Source organism: Cornus florida, unplaced genomic scaffold, assembly GCF_030987335.1.
Source record: "Cornus florida cultivar Cherokee Brave unplaced genomic scaffold, ASM3098733v1 CherokeeBrave_3.0.0_Hap2_Chr10, whole genome shotgun sequence".
Classification (NCBI taxonomy): Eukaryota; Viridiplantae; Streptophyta; class Magnoliopsida; order Cornales; family Cornaceae; genus Cornus; species Cornus florida.
Window position 1 is genome coordinate 93,585,722 of NW_026775580.1, and position 18,491 is coordinate 93,604,212.

At 36.5% G+C, this 18,491-nt stretch overlaps 1 pseudogene; it reads right to left on the reverse strand.

Moving 5' to 3' along the window:
• Positions 1-1,491: 1,491 nt before the first annotated feature.
• LOC132278143 (DNA repair protein recA homolog 3, mitochondrial-like) lies at positions 1,492-11,636 on the reverse strand (annotated as a pseudogene).
• Between the last annotated feature and the right edge of the window lie 6,855 nt (positions 11,637-18,491).

Consider the following 18,491-nt stretch of genomic DNA (forward strand, 5'->3'; position numbering starts at 1 on the left):
ATACGTGTCATTATATTGTTGTTGGAGTTGAGTTGTTGATAAAATTTTAATGCATCAGTCATGTCATGTTACCATTGTCATCAACTGATTATACATTGTGACTAATTGAACAAATGATGAAGTATTTTTTTATATTTGTTGGGCGGTTGAACAAATAATAATATGATACTTTTGTATGTTACGTGATAAAAGTTATTGAAGATTATCCATTTTTAACTGTACATGACGAATCTTCTGATACCATTTGCACAAATTGAGTGATGGGTATTTGAACAAAAAATAACATGACACTTCTATAACTGTTAAAAGTTATTAGAGATTATCCATTTCCAATAGTACATAATTTGTATAAACTGAGTAATGAAAAATTTATGTTAAATGTTATTAGAGATCATCCATTTTCAATAGTACATAATTTGTATAACTGAGTAATGAAAAATTTAAGAAATAATAACATGGCACTTCTATAACTGTTGAAGATTATCTTACATGAGAAAAAGATTATTCACGTGAGAAAAACTATTAAAGATTATCTATTTTCAATCGAATCTTTTCACATAATTTGTATAATTGAGTGATGGTAGTTGAAGAAATGATAAAATGACACTTTTGTAATTCTGAAAGATTATCTTACATGAGAAAAAGATTATTCAAGTGAGAAAAACTATTAAAAATTATCTATTTCCAATTCTAACGACTCTTTTGATTTCATTTATATAAATATAATAAAATATTATCAATCACACCGTTCAACCGTTGACGCAACGAAATTTTACCATTGAATAATGATGCATAGAAATTCAAAAGTCGCTCCCATAAATGATGGGCGCAAAAGTAGAGGTATCTACTAAACCTCAACTGAGTTCCAAGAATTTTCTTCTTGTTTTCTTAGTCTCCAATCCTTGTATCTTTCCAGATTTACTCAAACTTCATAATGTAGTGGAACCCACTTCTTGAAACTAAGATTTCAAAACTCTCTCTCAAAATAATACTGAGTGTGTGTATCTGCTGAATATCCAATATCAATACTAGAAGAAAAAGATTGCAAGGAAAGCGCCTAGAAGCAGGTAGCAAGTTGGGGGAGAGCAACCAAAACTTGCCCTGCGCTTAGGAAGCAGGTAAGAAAAGAAGAATACAAGTGTGTGTACATATCTCTCTTTGTGTGTGTACGCAAGTCACTTTCAATTTTCAATCAATTTTCAAATGAGATGTGTAGAGAAGATAATGACGGAACAAACAATTGACGAGTGTGTCTGAATGATATGAACAGACAGTGACATAATATACGAAAAACATTGAAGCACATGACATGAATTTGAATCTTGTTACTCGGACATACGATAAAAAATTGGAATGATACAAAGAACCACTAACCATTGAAGTTTCCGACTCTGGGATTATTAATCATGTATTCAAGAATAAAAAAGTCAAAAAACTTTTGAAAAGTACACCAACCCATAATTAACCATTAAAGGCGCAGCCCTTAAAATGCTGTCCTAATCTTTCTTCAAATCCAATATAACCAAGATCAGCATTCACACACACACACGTGAGAGTGTGTGTACGTGTGTGTGTATTGTGCACAACATAGGCGATGAATTAATTTATTTCACAGCTGGTGACTGGGTGTTAAGAAGCAATGAATCCCAAAAGAAAACAGCCAAAAAGAAAAAAAGAAAAAAAAAAAGAGGAAAAACATAAATGTAATTTTTGCTTATGCCTCCACTGCAGCTACTTCTTCATCACTAATATCGATCTTCAGTTGTGTCTCCGTCCACATCATCTGTTTCATCATTTGACTCCCTATTCATCAGCTTTTCCCTGAGCTTCATCATAATTTCCTCCATTACGCTTTCATTCTCTATCAGGTACTTCTTGACACCATCCTTGCCACGAAAGCTCTGACCATTCATATTGTACATAGCACCTCCACCCTTCGCTATGAACTTGTGTTTTGAGTCCCAAGTCTATGATCTCTGAATCACGACTTGTCCCTTTACCAAACTCGAGCTCAAATTGTGCAGTTCGGAAAGGAGGGGCATGCTTGTTCTTTATGATCTTCCCTGAACTTGACTACCAATAATCTGTACAATAGTATGGTATCATAAGACTACACTGATTACCAACATTTTATGACACGTCCCATAAGCTCATCACAGTCTGTAGCAATTTTAATCCTAGAGCTTTGATGAGTACAAGGACCCGTCTTACTTGCGGTTCACAAATAAAGATCAGAATACACTAGAAAACGGGTCCCCAGTATAATATCGCATGGTAAAAGCATTGAATTTGATTGCCATTAAAAGGGGGGAAAATCTGGCATTGCTATTTTTCGAGCACAGACCCATGATGCAGGTCGGGTTACAAAAATGCTGGCAAAAACAGAAATATCATTTAAACCTTGTGTACAATCCATAATTAGCAACGTTCCTTCAGGTTTTCTTTCTTTCTTTTTTTTGGTTGCCATTGCAGACAAAAGCTGCAACAATTTTTGTTACCTAAACATGATCACGTTAGTTAGTTAGTTACCCCAAGGGGTTGGCTCAAGTGGGTTAGTCAATCGGCTTTGAAGCCTCGGGGAGCATCAAGTCCAAGGTTCGACTCCTTTTGAGTGCAAACAATTCCTTGGAGAGGGGATTTATTGTAGTGGACAACATTAAAGTTTGGACCTCGTGCACAGGTCAATTTCCAAAGAGCACATGAACTGGATCAAATATTCCATTATTTCAATCAAGGAAAATAAAGTAAACAACTTGACGGATATCAATACTGTTGGGAAACGTGCAAGTTTTAAAAACTTTTCGAGGGATTTTGATTCATAGATCTTGATTCATCACATAGAGACAAGTTTTATGCAAAAATAAAAATATGATGTATCATTCAATTAATGGATTGAATACTTACATCAAAGGTCTGAGTAAACCTTTAAAACTTTCCTCTAAAGTGAATGTTCTCACTTATTGTAGATCCCTTAGCAAGATGCCTTCTCCTTGGATCTCCATCTTCTTGGTAATAATTTTGCTTTTAGGAATCACTCATAAGCCTCCATGAATTACCTTGGAAAACTAGGCTTGTGGGAGCCTCTATTAGATGAGACCATAAATCCTAATTTTCTAGAGAGAGAAAATTTATTCCTTTTTCCTTCTCATAAAAATCACCCCCTAAAATATACATAGACCATGTATATTTATAGGCAACATAAAAATAAAGAAAAGGAAACAACAAATCCTTCTCCATCTCTAATTCATATATCTCAAATCTAATATGATTCCAATATCAAGTTAGGCTATGAGTGAGAATCCATTGGGCCTATTATTTTATTGGTTACAATGAATTAATAATTGGCCCGGTCCATGGACCCAATTCAATTAATTCATAAATTAATTTCTACTCCACTAAAATAAATCAATTGAACTCCAATGAAATAATAAATAACCTCTAAGTCAATGTTGCACTTTGACCCCTCTATGCATAATTAGTTATCGGATAAATAATGCCATTAATCCGACTACTTAATTAATATATTTATTTTGGTTCCTTTGATTATTTCTGGCTCGATCACAATAAAACATTTGTTCGACAAAAATAATAATTTAAATAAATAAATATATAATAAATCATTTTGTCTAAAAACACACGAAGGCCTTCGAATTTACTTTGTGATCAACCATAATCAATACAAAATAAATACAAGTAGCAATGATGCAAATATTGAAAATATAACCCTCTAACTATTAATTACATAACTACCCAAAGTGTCGGTCTAAGGATCCCGAAGAATCCGCCGAACAAATCAAAGTAATTATTAATTAATAAAAGAGTCTATACTTTTCTCATGCTTAAGAGTCAAATGCCATGACGGTGATAGGGAGTAATTGCATACGACGGCTCTCGCAATATATTTCAACCTAACGCGGATCCAGTTCAAGTCTTAATTAATTATGAGTCCATCCATAATTACCGACTATGAACAATTTATAATTACTATTTATATATCATGCATTGATTGTCATCACATACATTTATATAAATATTTCTTGTAATTAAATGGACACTATCAATTTCATAGTGAATCGAAACATAATACATTGAATTCACCAATTATATAAATCATAAATATTTCAGATATGTCAGGAACATATGTCACTACAATCCAGATAGGAATTTGCTATGCCAGGGCATATAAATCCCAACAGCTCCCACTTGCCCTCATAGCCAATTCAAATTGCACCTAACTCCAATGTTATCCAGATGATGATCAAAATTATTGATCAATGACACCTTTGATAATGGATCAACAAAGTTGTGTTCCAATGCAATGTTCTAACTACATGTGCATTTTCTTGCCGGACAATATCATGTAGAACATGATACTTCCTCTCAGTGTATCTTGTTCCTCTATGGAACCTTGGGTCATTGGTTTGGACTACTTCTGCACTATTGTCACAACATAGCTCAATAGGCAGGCTAGTATACTCCACAACCTCTAAATCAGTGAGATCAAACTAATAGGCTTCCTTTGCCGCCTTCAAGGCTGCAATATATTCCACCTACAGGTTTGAGTCAGCAGTTGAAATCTGTTTAACAATCTACCAACTGATCTCCCTTCCATTAAGTGAACTTACACTGAGTCATGAACCTCATAGTATCTACTTCTGATTGAAAATCAGAACTAGCATACCTGACTATGACCATATCATCACATCCATAAATGAATATGATATCATTGGTTCTCCTTAGGTACTTAATGATATTTTTCACAATAGACCAGTTGTCAATTCCAGTATTGGACTGATCTCTACTGACTATCCCTACTATGTAGCGGATGTCCTGTTTGGTATAGACCATGGCATATATGAGACTCTCATATGCCGAAACATATTGTTCCAGTCTCATTTGCTCAATCTCCTTTGATAGTCTTGAAAAACTACTTACTAGAGAGAGCCATCCATATCAATAAAGCAAGAACTCATTCTTTGAGTTATGCATACCAAACCTGGTCAAAACTTTATCAATGTAGGATTATTAAGATAAGCCTATTTTCCTTTTAACCTGATCTTGCAAAAGCTTGATCCTAGGAATATAGCTTACATCTTAAAAATCCTTCATTTAAAAGTAATTGAACAACTACCTTTTTATTGATGACACAACTTCCACATCATCCTAAATGAGTAGGATGTCATCAATATATATAGAATTAGAAAAATAATGACATTCCCTTGCACACTCATGATTTATTCACTAAGAAATCTTCTGGTATCTTTTTGTAGATTAACTTGCCTTCCATAGGAATCACCCTACTAGAAAGTTCTACAAGATCCCAGAATTTATTAGAATACATCGATTCCAACTCTGATTTCATAGTAACTCACCAAAACGATCTGTATCCACATCAGTTCACGCTTCCGTGTAACTTACTGGGTCCAACTCATGTTTAACAGGGATGTCCATAATGGTCTCACCTAAAAACATGATTCTGTCGAATTGGATGATAATCCTCCCACTACATCAATGTACCGATGCAAGAATCTATGTAGTAGATGATGCTAACGCATCAATAGGGAATTCATATATTATTCTCAATCTCTATAATAAGTGTGTTCACATGTGGTACATCTGGTACTCATACCAAATTCTCTAACATTATGCTACTAGGTATGTGATTCATAATATGATTCTCCTATAGATAAACAGTGAGTGAAAACAATTAACTTTTATCTTTGAGATCATAAAATAATCCATCCTAGTGACATTTAGAGTAGCTATCAAATCTAGCATGCCTATGATCTGCTTCCAACTTACTTGTCCATATCAAGCGCACATGTGCAAGACTCCCCCATATGTGCATATGATTCAAACTAATATTTAGTAAAAAAAACACAGCTCAACGGTATCCTTGAGACAGACTAAGATGGAATGCAGTTCATAATGCGCATCGATGTCATTAACGCTAAACTCTTAAATGAAAGAGATAATGTAGCATAACTGATCATAGATCTACCCATGTTAAGTGGAATTCTGTTATTCCTATTTGACACCTAAATACATTTAGCGTCAATTGCGGAAAACTGGTACATAATACCCTCATTGACCATATAGTCTTTGCACTATCCCAAGAAATACTCATATCCTCGATCAGATCGAAGTGTCTTGACAAGTTTACCTAATATGTGTTCCACATCAGTCTTAACCTTCTCAGAAAATACCAAGAGTTTAAGACTTGTGTTGCATCAGATAAACTTATCCAAAACGTGAGTACTCTTGCTTGGATGTTCATAAGACCACACATGTCAGTGTGTACCGACTCCAATTATCCTTTATGTCTATTTCATCTGGCTGATTAAGCCCTAAGAGTTATCTATCCTTCAAAACAGGGTTCACAAGTTTGGTTTAGGCTCCCCTGCCTCACTAGGTAATTAACCTTCTTTGACCAATCTTTGAATCTTATTTTGATTGATAACAACCCAAAAATAGACATTAAAAATACAATGAGTCAGGAATAACAAATTTTCTCTTAACATTCAATCTAGAAGATGCAACATTAGTTTCTACATCCTGCAAATTTTAAGAGTTTATGATTATAGTATATTAACCATCTTGCAATACACCAGAAGTAATCGCATATCTATTCAATTTTATAAAACCAGTTTTACAAAATAACAACACAGTTTTTATAAACCACAAGTGAAACAAGAATAAGATAGCGTCTAACTTCTGTGCATAAAAATAGTTCTCTAATACTAATATCCTCATACTCTCTATTTTCAGATGTAATACTCTCACTGACTTAGCTACAACCTTGACATCAGGTTAAGAGATAAATATATTTCCATATCATTAAGGCTTCTGGATTCCTGAAATTCTTACAATAAATTGCAAACATGTTTAGTGGCTCCAGAATCTATCCATCAGGAATTAATAGACGCAACCACATAATATGGCTCAATGATTAAATATATATTTTCCTATGCCATGTCATTGCTTAAACAGTTCGTCCTTTAGTGTTTTAGTTAGCGACAAAAGAAACAGTTTCATTCGCCCTCAACATACACTGCCTTATTCCCTTTAACCTTTTAGATACCTATGTTTTGTGCTAGCCTAGTCCTATTATCATCCTTCTTCTTTACTTTGCCCGTCTACTTGGGCCTAGAAGAAGATGGTATAGACTAGGTTAGATTGATAGGAACGCCCAAACTCTTGATTATCCCTTCATCTGTTACCAATTATATAAGAATATCAGCGAGTGTGAACTCAAACTGATTCCTTATTTAGTTCACTCTAACAGAGTCGAACAAGTTTGGTAACAAGGCAATAATCATGTCAACTTGAAACTTAGCACCCAAGTCAACACTATTGATCTCCAACTAATTTTAAATAATAAACAATCATTTTCCAAAATTCGATTTCATACTGGAGTTCCTTAGGCTATCTTGATGCTATTCAAGTCTGATATAGTACTTTAGCATACTCTCTATCTAATCTCACCAAAACATCTTATTGACATTTAACATGATACTTGAAGAAAATAAAATAATGTAAATGTTAGCTTTGGAGCGTATTCGAGGTAAACTCTAGAATATTGCACCAATTCATCTCATTTGTCTTATTTCACTTATTCAAAGCATTAATGTTCTCTTGGGTATCTTAAAGTAAAAGGATTAGGTTTTAGGAGTAGTAAATACATTTGTACCACCACGTTGTGAATAAAATATCTAAGTTCCTTTCTCAGTCAATATTAATGAGATCTAGTTACATTGAATATGTAAGCAAGCAGATAAACTGGATTAGACATAATTAATTTAAATATAAATGCATTCATACAATATGCAAGGTGAATTATTAATAATGTCATGCATATTTAAAATTAAAATGAGCTTGTTAACCACATAATACAATAAATCTCAATCGAACAAGAGATCATTATCATTATTAGTGAACAATCCCTTTTAATTAATGCGGGTCCCTCAACTCTGTAGCATAATAAATCAACCAATCAATATGTCAATACCTTATCCTGTTGGAGGAGTTCATTATTACTATTGTTGAGATTCATTTACTATTAGGCGAGCACTTCCATTAAAATAGTATGTGGGTCCCTTAACCACTGCATGAAAAATCGAATCACCAATACGTCAATAACTTATTCGGTTGGCAAAGTTCATTATTGCTATTGGCGGGCAAATCCCATTATTTCCATATCTCTTAAGACAATTCCGATTATGTTTAGCCTTTCTAAAATCACCTAGTATAGATCACTCCGTTGGGGAGCTAACACTATTGATTTCAGATTGAGTGTATAACGTTATTAATGCTCTAATGAAAAATAAAACATTAAATATCTTGTCATTATAATCTAGATTCTTTAAATCATGCGTAGGGCCTTATTTTTAAAGATCTAATTACAATGAACATTTAATATTATTATTTTCATGAGTTAACCATTCTTGTAATATTAATACTCTTCAAATCATGCGTGGGGCCATATTTTTAAAGATCTAATTACAATGGTGTTAATAACAAAGGCCATGGGGCAATGTAAAAAATCCCCGCTCCCACTCAATTTTTAATCATTCATAATTAGGGTTTTCATTTTATTCATTTACATGATATAATGCATGCAAAACGTCTTGATTTTAATCCCATTAAATTTAGAAAATATTTGGACTTTAAATGATTCACTAATATTTAATTTGAAGCACACTTGAAAAATAATTTACAAAAATAATTTTTCGTTTCCCAATAAGTGCCCTCAAATTAATTAGTAATCTAATCCAATTAATTTTCATAATTTAATTAATGTAAATCAAGCCATTTAAATAAATATCATGGATCCAATGCATGAATAATAATTAATTAACAATTATATATTCCATGCATTCCATACATCGCATAAATAAATAAATAACAGACAAAGCAAATAAAATGGCCAATGGAATCAGCTTTTAACATTTAACTACTCTAAGTATTGCGGGAAGATCATCCATCGGCTTGCAAACACCCACATCAGGCTGGTTCGCACCGGGAGAAGCAAAACACCGTTTGGAACGCGCCTGGAGGGCCCCACACGCGCTCACACGCGCCTGGGGCATGCTGCAGGTGAAGACACGCGCCCCCACGCGCTGGCACGCGCGTGGAGCGCGTGGTCTCACCTCCACGCGCCTGCACGCGCGTGGAGGGAAGGTGGATTTGGCTGGTGCATGAGACCCACGCGCAAGCATGTCATCTACGCCTCTAGCTCCTAGCGCGTGCTTTTCACGCGCCAGGCTCACCACCATAGACCTGCACTTGATTCTAGCCTCCTCCGACGTCTCTTCTCGCCGCCGGTGATGCTCCGGCCACCGGAAAAACGCTGGAAAATCCAGAAAAATTAATAAAAATTCCCAGAAATTAAATTAGGCCTTAAAAAATTCCTGAAAAATTCGAAAAAATTCCAGAAAATTACTGAAGCATAATTTAACCCTTTCGGACCCTCTTGAAGCTTCATAGCATCCTTTGATGAATATTACATGGCTTTAATAAATACTTACAATTTGAAATACAATGGAAAAAATTAAATTACATCATTGAATTTTCAAACGGCTAAAACAAAGTCTTAATTACATTCATCCAAAAATAAAATTACATTCTATATACCTATAAGCTTCATCCATGACCCAAACACACATCATCATCCATTCACAATTATACATACGTCAACATGTATTAATATATATCAATATAATAAATCATACATCAACATATATCAATAATTATATATATGTATATATAATTTGGATCCATGAATATGATTTTTATAAACACATGTTCTCTAGTAATGAATCAAACCATGTGCTCTGATACCACTGTTGGGAAACGTGCAAGTTTTAAAAACTTTTCGAGGGATTTTGATTCATAGATCTTGATTCATCACATAGAGACAAGTTTTATACAAAAATAAAAATATGATGTATCATTCAATTAATGGATTGAATACTTACATCAAAGGTCTAAGTAAACCTTTAAAACTTTCCTTTAAAGTGAATATTCTCACTTATTGTAGATCCCTTAGCAAGATGCCTTCTCCTTGGATCTCCATCTTCTTGGTAATAATTTTGCCTTTAGGAATCACTCATAAGCCTCCATGAATTACCTTGGAAAACTAGGCTTGTAGGAGCCTCTATTAGATGAGACCATAAACCCTAATTTTCTAGAGAGAGAAAATTTATTCCTTTTTCCTTCTCATAAAAATCACCCCCTAAAATATACATAGACCATGTATATTTATAGGCAACATAAAAATAAAGAAAAGGAAACAACAAATCCTTCTCCATCTCTAATTCATATGTCTCAAATCTAATATGATTCCAATATCAAGTTGGGCTATGAGTGAGAATCCATTGGGCCTATTATTTTATTGGCTACAATGAATTAATAATTGGCCCGGTCCATGGACCCAATTCAATTAATTCATAAATTAATTTCTACTCCACTAAAAGAAATTAATTGAACTCCAATTAAATAATAAATAACCTCTAAGTCAATATTGCACTTTGACCCCTCTATGCATAATTAGTTATCGGATAAATATAGACATCAATCCGACTACTTAATTAATATATTTATTTTGGTACCTTTGATTATTTCTGGCTCGATCACAATAAAACATTTGTTTGACAAAAATAATAATTTAAATAAATAAATATATAATAAATCATTTTGTCTAAAAACACACGAAGGCCTTCGAATTTTCTTTGTGATCAACCATAATCAATACAAAATAAATACAAGTAGCAATGATGCAAATATTGAAAATATAACCCTCTAACTATTAATTACATAACTACCCAAAGTGTCGGTCTAAGGATCCCGAAGAATTCGCCGAACAAATCAAAGTAATTATTAATTAATAAAAGAGTCTATACTTTTCTCATGCTTAAGAGTCAAATGACATGACGGTGATAGGGAGTAATTGCATACGACGGCTCTCGCAATATATCTCAACCTAACGCGGATCCAGTTCAAGTCTTAATTAATTATGAGACCATCCATAATTACCGACTATGAACAATTTATAATTACTATTTATATATCATGCATTGATTGTCATCACATACATTTATATAAATATTTCTTGTAATTAAATGGACACTATCAATTTCATAGTGAATCGAAACATAATACATTGAATTCACCAATTATATAAATCATAAATATTTCAGATATGTCAGGAACATATGTCACTACAATCCAGATAGGAATTTGCAATGCCAGGGCATATAAATCCCAACAAATACCACTTCTCCCTTCTTGACTTGACCAATTCTCCTAACATTTAGGCGTATTGAAGCATAGAACTTCAAGGCATTACCACCACAAGTAACTTCACTGGGACCAAATCCAAAAGTAGATAGTTTTGACCTCACCTGAATGTAAATGTAATATTTTGGGAATTTCAAACACAAAAGATAACTACATGTGAAAAAAAAAAAAAAAAAAAAAAAAAATTGGAAAACCACATGACTGATTTTCTTAGACCAGAAAACTCTTACCTTTCAGAACTACAGGAGGACATTTCAGCAAACAAAACATATTCCAACTGACTAATTGTATTGTAGATCAAGGTGATTCACATTATAACCAACTAATTTCACTTCCATTCGTCAGATAGATAGCAGAGCGTTATTTGTGTCAGTTAAAGAACCTTTTTTCACCCAAAAAAAAACTTCAAGCTTTATTACAGTGATTGCCACCGTTCAACCCCGTGAGCAGATTCACATCATTTCTAGCCAAAAAGAAAAAAAAGCATGCAGGACAAGAAGTTTACATCTAAGACTACAAATTGGGAAAATCCCAAATACTTGGCCTAAATTGTTGACCTACTACCTGCTAGTGAAAGTAGAAAATTCATAAAATGTCCAAAATTTGGGTAAGACCTTACATCCAAAATGCTGTCTAAAACCATATTATATGAACCATCAAAACATGCAACTTTGACCCGTCCATGCCATCATTCTGCATGTTAGAGCTGAGAGGTACAGCAGAGAGAAAAAAAGAAAAAGGAAGTTCCTTCAAAAGAGATTATCCTGAGAAAATAGCAACATCGTAAAACTAGCCTACAAGATCGAGGGGAGAAGAGACCCGAGTTCCATAATTAATTTGAACAGTATAAATTCTTACTTACACTGTCCACAACAACAACATCAACAGAACCACTCCGAATAAGGGTATCTACAAGACTAAGAGCTTGTTCACGATAATCTGTGTAATATTTCTAATTTTCTGCAGTTTTTATTTTTCTAGAAATTTGTGAAGACAAGGGTATTTTCGTCCTTTCTCTTTTCGTCCGGGATTGTGGTTGGGTCCTGTTGCATTTTTCACATTTTAATTTATGTGAATTATGTGATAATTTTATGGTGATGTGTATTATTATTTGTGTGGTGTAGATAATTTTATGGTGATAAAGCAAAAAGAAAAGTTAGTGGCGGGACCCACCACTCACATCACAAAAGGTCTAGAGACCATTTATTTTTTATTTTTTTTGCTCCATCTTTCTCTCTCCCCGCTGAACTCTCTCTTCTCTATCATTTTCTTCTTTTTTCTTTTCTTTTTAGAACCAAACTTGGGATCTTGATTCCTTCTTCATTTCTTATCGGAATTGAGTGCCGTTTGAGGCAAAACGACAAGCACGACGAGCTCTACGTGCTAGTACCAGAAATTCCAGCTTTTGGTCCTCTTTGGAAGCTCGAATTTAAGAACCCATTTATAGGGATTTTGCTCATTTTGAGGTAGGGGCATCTTAATTCACTCATTTCTTGTTCTATTGTGAATTACACCTCCTTGTTGTGTCAAACATGTTTAATTGAGAGTTAATTGTATCTATGATTGTATGAATGATGTCTAGAGAATTTTCAAGATCTTGAATATGATTTGTTTCATGTGTAAAGTATGTTTAGATGTTGTTTTATCATGCCCACTATGTGTTAACAAGCTGAAAATGACTAATGAGAACATGTTTATTTAGATTGTGCCAAATTTTCCATTGTCATAATATTGAGATTATATGTATATCCATGCACATGTTATTGGGATGCATGAAATGGGAGAATTTGTCTTGAAATGAAAATGGGGAAAATTTTGGGAGAAGAGTTTTATGAAATAATTTCGATAAACCCGGTCGCTGCGGGGTTACCAACGGGTCGGATGTTAATATAGCCTAGAGGGGACTAGGGAGTCGCCCTAGCATGATTGAGTTATTCGGGCCCCTCGATAACACTGCCGGGTTACCAAAGGTCTAGGGACGATAGCCAATCCTCTTCTCGTGTCGCGGTGGGGTTACCAAATGACGGGCTGTATTAACATTTGAAAGTGATGGTTTTGTGAATGAAAATGGGGAGTGACATTAGCATGCATTGCATTTCATTGCACTACATAGTTTATAATTGGAATTGACGTGCATATTGTTTTAATTCCCTATATTGCATGATCCCTATTTCCCATTGGCCTATGCTTTGTTTGGATTCACAAGGACACAAGAATTGTGTCTTAAGTGTCACCTACTGAGCTTTATGCTCACCCTATTATTTAATAATTTTTTTCAGGAAACGGGAAAGAAGTGGCGGATGACATTCTACCACAGACTTAGTATGGATTAGGAGCTTATTTTGTTGTTCTTGTACTTGGGCCTCACTATTTTTGTAAGACTAAGCATAATGTATTTTGTACGACGACTTATGGACTTTTAATATTATAATCGTACCTATGGGCCGTAACTTTTGTATGAGCTATCTAAAAGTTGTAAAATATGGGCATTGAAATTAATCTTGTATTTTGGGACTGTAATTATGCTATCTGGATGATATAGTACGTGGTTGTACCACTATGGAATGCATTAAATTAAGGTATGATGAATGGATGAAAGGGATGCTGGAATATATATTTTATGTTTATTGTGCTAGGACAGGTTAAAAAATGTATTTAAACAGGTTGTGGTAGGCCCATTTTTAGGGGGGGGTCATGCCGAATTTTTTTTAAATGGTATTAGTTTAGGGTTGTTACAAATTTGGTATCAGAGCCATGATTCGAAAACCATTAGGACGACGGGTAGGGTTGTCTAGGAAGTCATTTGCATTGTTACTTCCTTATTTGCAAAAGTGTTTTGCTATGTGAAAAAAAAAAAAAATGCTTAACTGGTTACTTGCTTACGTGGTTATATGTTTATATGTTTATATTAATGTGTTCATTGCATAGTATTACATGCTAAATGTTGTATAGTATCATTTTGCGTTGAGTTGTTCACAGTTGGGCCTTAGTGTTATCGTTATTGAATTGTTTTCCTTGTTTTATAGAACGATGTCACGGCATGAGGAACCAAGGGAAGTTGGCCCTAGGCCAACAAGGGGTGATGTTGGCTAGAGCTCTAGCTCCAATCCGACGGAGCCAGTTAATGAGAACATACTTCTTAGGGACTTGATTCCCCCAAGAGCTGTTCCCACAAGAAGAGAAAACGTTGAAGCACCCGTAGAAGTGGGTGAAGGTTCAGCGGGATAGGTGTTGAACCAGTTGTTGCAAGGTGCCTTGAGAGCCGTAATCGTTGCTAATCCGCAACCGGCACCATAGCCCACAGTTCCAGTTGAGGAGAAGCAAGCTCAAAAGCGACTTAAGATCATTAAGGGGTTTTCTCAGTTGATGCCGATTATGTTCGAAGGCGGTGCGGATCCGATGGTAGTAGACGACTACCTTGACCAAGTTGAGACTCAGTTGATATCAATGGATGTGACGAAGGATTACTTGAAGATCATTCTAGCAACTTACAAGTTTTCTAAAGATGCCAAGGTTTGGTGGAAGTCGGTGACCAACCAATACAAGATTGAGGAGATGAGTTGGGACAGGTTCAAGGAACTGTTCTATGAGAAGTATTTTCCACTTTCGAAAAGATGCGAGTTACAAGATCAGTTTCATAACCTTATTCAAGGGAACATGTCAGTGGCTGAGTATGAGAATAAGTTCACCTCACTTTCTCGTTTTGCTCCAAAAATGGTGAAGGATGAAGCTAACAAGACTCGGAAGTTTGTTACCGGTCTTAATGACAGAATGAGACCGTTGTTAACGGTACAATTCATCAAGGTATATTCTGAAGCAGTGGAAAGGGCTTTAATGTTAGAAGCGGATAACAGAGATAAGGATGCGAGAAGAGAACAGTGGAAGCAGAAGAGAGGTGCAGGGCCATCCTCAGAAGGATCTTCTTGGAAGAAGAATAAGGGTAGTTCATTTCAGTTTCAAGGGCAACAATCTACACAATCTGTTCCTACCACTCTTATGCCAGTTGGATCTGACAAGGGTGGAGTTGTTTGTTATCAATGTCAGCAGCCTGGGCATTACAAGTCCAGTTATCCTATGAGATCATCTTCAGTTTCTTCAGCTTCGAGGGTTTGTTATGGGTGTGGCCAGCAAGGTCACTTGATTCGAGATTGCCCGAGTCAGGGAGCAGGTACTGGTAGTGGCAGGGGGTCACGACAGAGGCCGTCACAATCGGCTACAGTTAAGTCAGGTTTTAGACCGCCGCCTCCACCATAGCCTGCCTTGTCTTCTCAGGGTTCACGACCAGTTAGGAGGGATACTCCTACTATATCAGTGCAGCAGTCTGGTGTTCAGGGTGGCAGTTCTTAGGCACAAGCACCATAGGGACGTGTCTTTGCACTTGCACCAGCTGATGCATCTTCTGGACCGTCAGTTCTCCGAGGTATCTTTCCAGTGTTTGGTTCTTGGGCTCGCATTCTTTTTAACTCTGGTGCATCTCATTCCTTCATTTCATCCTCATTTGCACTTGCATCGGGGTTAGAGGTTAGTTTCTTGGAGCGGGCGTTATGTGTTGACACACCAGTTGGGGTTTCAGTATCCTTGAGTCGAGTTGTGCGGGATTGTTCCATTGTGATAGTCGGACGAATTTTTGTGTTTGACCTTATCCTCCTAGAGATGACTAGCTTTGATGTCATCCTCAGGATGGATTGGTTAGCGTTCTTTCGGGCGACGATTGACTGTTTCAGAGGAAGAGTCACGGTTTGCACTCCGGAGGGAGATTGTTTCTTTTTCATAGGAGATCGGAGTGATTCCCAACCGTCATCGTCGTATGGAATTTGTAGACGAAGTCGTGGTGATTATTTCTTGGCTAGTCTTCTAGCCGAAGAAGATGATGTCGTGGGAGAAGTTCATCCGGCGATTGTTTGTGACTTCATGGATGTTTTTCCAGAAGATTTGACGGAGTTGCCTCCACACCGAGAAGTGGAGTTCACTATAGATTTGATGCCTGGTACCGCACCGATTTCTATGGCACCGTATCGTATGGCACCAATTGAATTGGAAGAATTGAAGATGCAGCTTGATGACTTGAGGATGAAAGGTTTTATCAGATCAAGTGTGTCACCGTGGGGCGCACCGGTCTTGTTTGCTAAGAAAAATGATGGTTCTTTAAAGTTGTGCATTGATTACCGGAAGTTAAATCGTGCCACCATCAAGAATAAGTATCATTTGCTAAAGATAGATGATTTATTTGATCAGTTAAGGGGAGCCAGTTGTTTTTCGAAGATTGACTTGAGGTCTGGCTACTATCAGTTACGGGTTAGGGATGAGGATATCCCGAAGACAGCATTCCGTACACGGTATGGATACTATGAGTTCCTTGTTATGCCTTTTGGCTTGACTAATACTCCAGCGGCATTCAAGGACTTAATGAACCGCGTCTTTCACGATTACTTGGACCAGTTTGTGGTAGTTCTCATGGATGACATTCTTGTGTATTCACGATCTCGGGAGGAGCACGGGTCTATTTGAGTATTGTATTACAGATTTTGCGGGAGCACCGATTGTATGCTAAATATGAGAAATGTGAGTTTTGGCTACAGGAGGTGAAGTTTTTGGGACATGTTGTTTCGGAAGGTGGAGTGTCAGTTGATCCATCAAAGGTTGAAGCAGTTTTGAATTGGGAGCAACCCAATAATGTTTTTGAGATCCGTAGTTTTCTTGGTTTAGCAGGTTACTATCGGAGATTTGTGAAAGATTTCTCCCGTTTGGCAGCGTCTATGACTCGTTTGACCTGGAAAGGGATCAAGTTTGCGTGGAATGAAGCTTGTGAGTCATCTTTTCAGGAGTTGAAGACAAGATTGACTACAGCTCCAGTGTTGATGATACCTGAGCGTGGCTTGGGTTATGTAATCTATTGTGATGTTTCACGTGATGGCTTGGGATGTGTATTGATGCAGGATGGTAGAGTAGTAGCTTATGGGTCACGACAATTGAAGACTCATGAATACATGCAACTACCCTACTCATGATTTGGAATTGGCGGCAGTCGTGTTTGCTCTAAAGTGTTGGAGACACTACTTGTATGGTGAGAGATTCGAGGTGTTCTCGGATCATAAAAGTCTCAAATACCTTTTCTCCCAAAATGACTTGAACAATAGACAGAGACGATGGGTTGAGTACTTGGAAGATTACAATTTTGACTTGCAGTATCATCCGGGCAAGGCAAATGTGGTAGCAGATGCCTTAAGCCGAAAATCTCGTGGAACTTTGGCCTGTTTGGCTTTTCGAAAGTGGAAGATGCTTAAGCATTTGGCAGAGATGGGACTGTATTGTTTTGATGACGATGTTGACAGCGAGCCGGCATTCTTGTTTAGTCTTGTGGCTCAGCCTACTCTTATTGTACGAGTGATTGAGTCACAGAGATAGGATTCGGATTTGGATGTCATTCACGCTTTAATCTCCAGTGGTGAGACAGTGAAAGATTAGGCCTTGCATGCAGATGGGGGTCTACGGTTCAGGGGTTTGTTGGTAGTTTCCACAGGTTGTCATGAGGACGTCTTACGGGAGTTTCACACTTCCCGCTTTGCAGTTCATCCAGGTGGTACTAAGATGTATCACAATTTAAGACGTCAGTATTGGTGGAATGGGATGAAGAAAGATGTTGCACAGTTTGTGGCTAAATGCCTTACCTGTCAGCAGGTGAAGGCCGAGCATTAAAGACCAGCCGGTTTGTTGCAACCATTACCTGCAGCACAATGGAAATGGGAGCATATTGCTATGGATTTTGTGACAGGTCTTCCAAGGTCACGGAGGGGCAATGAGGCCGTATGGGTCATCATTGATAGATTGATCAAGACAGCTCACTTTTTGCCTATCAAGGCAACAGATGATGCGGAAAAGCTTGGTGTACTTTATGTGAAAGAGATTGTAAGGTTACATGGAGTTCTTGTAACCATTATGTCAGATAGGGATGCTAAGTTCACTTTAAAGTTCTAGGAAGGACTTCAAACAGCATTTGGTTCAGCGTTGCATCTTAGTACGGCATTCCATCCACAGACAGACGGTCAGTCGAAGCGGACTATCCAGATTTTGGAGGATATGCTTCGAGCATGTGTGCTTGACTTGGCTGGTAGTTAGGAGGATCACCTTCCACTTATTGAGTTTGCCTATAACAACAGTTATCAGGCGAGCATTCAGATGGCTCCATTTGAGGC